General features: G+C 41.3%; 1 long non-coding RNA gene across 3 annotated transcripts; it reads right to left on the bottom strand.

Moving 5' to 3' along the window:
- Positions 1–1113: 1113 nt before the first annotated feature.
- On the bottom strand, positions 1114–2930 carry LOC129362412 (uncharacterized). 3 transcript variants are annotated; one of them, XR_008606223.1, is made up of 3 exons: positions 2876–2923; positions 2695–2808; positions 1114–2629 (listed from the first exon to the last, which is right to left on the bottom strand). It is a non-coding gene; the product is annotated as an uncharacterized LOC129362412 (long non-coding RNA). The 3 variants fall into 3 exon arrangements; XR_008606225.1 differs by having other exon boundaries at positions 2695–2811; positions 2876–2918; XR_008606224.1 differs by lacking the exon at positions 2695–2808 and having other exon boundaries at positions 2876–2930.
- Positions 2931–3582: the final 652 nt, after the last annotated feature.

The following is a 3582-nucleotide window of genomic DNA, read 5'->3' as shown; positions in this document are numbered from 1 at the left end:
AATGACCGAGAATTACACAGCTTGAATTAATTTCTTGCTGTGTGTATGCTGTTAGAGTGAACAGCCAGGCCAGCACACAGTGACCGTTACTTTCCATCATGCTTGTAAACTCTTTTCCATTAAAGTGGAATGGCTGATTTCAAATTCTTCTGAGACTTCTCTAAATCTCTTTTGGAGGCTCTTAAGCTGCACCAATCCCCTTCTTCTACCTTTGTGAAATGAAAGAAGTCATTAAAGAACCAGATCTCTTGCTTCCTGAAGCATCTTTTGCAGTTTGATGACTCACAGTTTTACTGTTTAATGGGAGGCCGGGAATCGAACTTGCGACAGCCACGTTGAGAACTAAGCTCTCCTTATGTGTAATGTATTAACCGCCAAATACATTTCTAACATAGTTTCACATAGATGTCAAGTGGAGAAATACTGCCACACACTAAAAACAAAAGAAACTGAATATTGATTAATGGCTGCTTCAATGCTGAGTTGCAGTAAGAGACAAATGTTGTCCTTGTAATGATACTGCCTGATTCTAAGGTTTTTGCCTGTTTACAGATGAGTCCAAGTGGATGATTTTTGACAAATATCATAAGATGTAGTTTACACTCATGGTTGAGATTGAGTAACCAGAAAGCGTATTTTTATAGTGGCCGCTGTCAGAGATGTGCAAGTCAAAAGAACCAAATACGAAAAAACTTGAACAAAATGTATTTCTAAATTGTGCTCCAATTTGTCCACCAACCTGGAGAAAACCCACACTTCAGAACCAGCCGGAATGATTCGCAGCCATGCAGGTGTAGTGGAGCTTTGCAAATTCGTAATGAACTGGCCCAAAACCGAAATTGAATTGAAATTACAACAGGTTTTTTTTTGTTTTTTTTGGGCAAAATAAACTTATAGCCAATCAGGTTCCGTTTGCGATTCGCGCTCGGCGGCCCGTGAACATGTTTATTTATTCAGCCACGGTGAGCGGAATGTCGCCGGTGATCCGTAACATATGAGTCACCCCATTTTCTACGGCAAATGTAAACGAAATGTTCCCAAAGACTGGGAATGACTTCAACTTGATAGCAAAAGTGATTATTTCAGAGAGAAATAAAAAGTGAACAAGTAAAGTGGACCGTACTGTAACGAGAATTTATTGACAAACTGGACAATTACTATCAGTCACACAAACATTTTGCTGAAGTAACAAGTCTGAAAAAAATAAAACGTAATGAAAGAGTTGATGTGTAGCCACTGAAGAGTTAAGGTTTCCAGTGACATTTTAAAAGGACAAAGACAGAGATGCTGCCGAGAGGCCGCTGCAGGAGAGATGAAGTGATCTGAAGGAGCTGCTGTCCATTTGAACCAGCAGAGCCCCAGAAATCACTTAGAGGCCAACAGGACTCCATCAGCACTTCAGAAAGAATCGCCCCGACTCATTTTATACCGCAGCGTGAGCCACCCTGAAAGTCTGTGAGCCTTTTATTTAGAGGTTATAAGACTGGTGCTCTGCCAGGACCCCGTCCAAAAAGCCTCCTCACAGCACTTCTTCACCATTTAGGCCCAATTCCTCTGTGTAGACAGCAGAGAAAATAACCTCTGCTGGTGTAATGTAGTCATCATGACATAAATTGGTGCCTTTTTAAGGTTTGTCTTCCTTGATTCTTTCTGCAGATCTTTTTTTTTTTAGTCCCACAGTTTCTTGTAGTGCATGGTGCTCAGATTGTTTTAATTTCATCTGTTCTCTGGTGTTTCCCTGCAGCACAGTCACCGGATTTTCTCCTCTTTTTGGTTTGGAAACCAAATCTGAGCTTGAAACAAACTGCTGTGGAGGCAATGGGACAAATGAAAAAAGTAGAATCTTCCAAACCAACTTTGAACTTTTTTAATGATTAAATGAAGAACACTTCACTGTGAACCTCTGAGTTGCTTGTTAGCAGCTGCTCATTTAGAAAGGAAGCTCACAGTTAGAGCTTCAAACTTTCCAGTTGCTTTCCCCCACATTGCCATGTTACAACTGTGGCATAAAGTGGAGCAACCATACAATTCATTTCGTTTGTTGCCAACAACGCCACCTGGGGTTTCCACCCAGGAACTAACAATCAAGGACACAGGTCCGGTTTTGCAATCAGCAAGAGACAGGTTTCAAGTCAATAATTTATCATCACAAAAGACACTTATACCTGAGCAAACAGGAAAGTCACAAAATAGGTCCGGCTAGGCTTACCAGTGGTACGACCAGGCCCTGGATGGTCGGTTCCAAAGCAAAAAAAAAAAAAAAAAAACATCAAAACAAACACCCGTGAATCACTCACTCCTTGTAGTTCCCTCCACCGATTGGTGTTAATCACGGCACAATCACACCCAAAACAAAAGGAACGCCACATCCAGGCCCGAGCGCACCACCGGCGGTCTAGAAAAATGAACAAAAGAAAGGTTGTTAAAATACAAATAAAAGATCCATAAAAGTGTCCATGAAAGATGTCCATAAAATCCTTATGCTTGACAGGCACGGCAAGATGGACGGAACGATCCAATCCGGAACAGAACGACAGCAGCCGCTCCTTGTTCTGATTTCAGGGAGACAAGCAGTCACTCCGTCCAGGCAAGACAGCAGCGTCAAGTGCGTGACCAACAGTGATGACTCCTAATATACATGCAAAACATGAAAAACAAAAAGATAAAATAGTTTTCGTCACTGAGTCCACATACCGACCAGGTCCAGCTCTTTTCACTTCCACCCAAACAGGAACATTCAAACTTCGGCACTTAACAGGAACCACTCCACCCACGATCAAACGTGGAGGTAAATGCGCACATACGTCCCTGCTGGTAAAAAGCTCTATCACTACAATGAGCAAACAGTTGTAAATGCGCAGGCAGCCAACCTTACCTGTACTCAGAATACAAACAGTTCAACACGGAAGCGGGATGCGCCACGTCTCAACAGCAAACAATAAGTGTCAGTCCGCAGCTTAGCTCAGCTTTTGTACTGAACATACTCTGTTGCTATTGGCCCACTGATAATCAACCTGCCAGCAGGTGCAGCCTCCACCTACTTCCTGCCACACAACCACAATCTTCCATATATTTTAATGGGATTTTAAATATGGCCGCTGCAGGAGATATTCAGCTCTGCCACAAAAACAACCCATTCTATAACACAGTACCCAGTGGTGTATGCTACTAGCTAAAACGTTAGACACTTCTACATGTTTGTTCACGTAAGTGTTTTGATTTTCTATATACTTATTTTGTGTGTGTTGTGTCCTTGTCTACACATGCTCAATAAAGTTTCTTTGAAAAAAAAAATAGAGAAAATGTTAGGAGAGGAAAACAGCTGGTGTGTAAACAGGCTTCCCCCATTTCAAAATAAGAGCATAAATATAAACGTCTAACTACTTGAAGAATTATTCAGTCAATTGCTTTGTGAAATACTTCAAAACGGAACGTTTATAAAACAGCCAGGTAAATTTGCGCTTTTGAATTTATCCAGAAAATTGAACTTAGGGGAAGCTTAATGAACGAAATGTTTTCAAAATGAGCAAAAACAAAACAAAAAATGAGCTCCACTGTTAGCCCATTAGCATAAGTGTGCTC

Source organism: Poeciliopsis prolifica, unplaced genomic scaffold, assembly GCF_027474105.1.
Source record: "Poeciliopsis prolifica strain line A6 unplaced genomic scaffold, Auburn_PproV2 SCAFFOLD009, whole genome shotgun sequence".
Lineage (NCBI taxonomy): Eukaryota > Metazoa > Chordata > Actinopteri > Cyprinodontiformes > Poeciliidae > Poeciliopsis > Poeciliopsis prolifica.
This window is presented reverse-complemented; position numbering and strand designations above follow the sequence as displayed.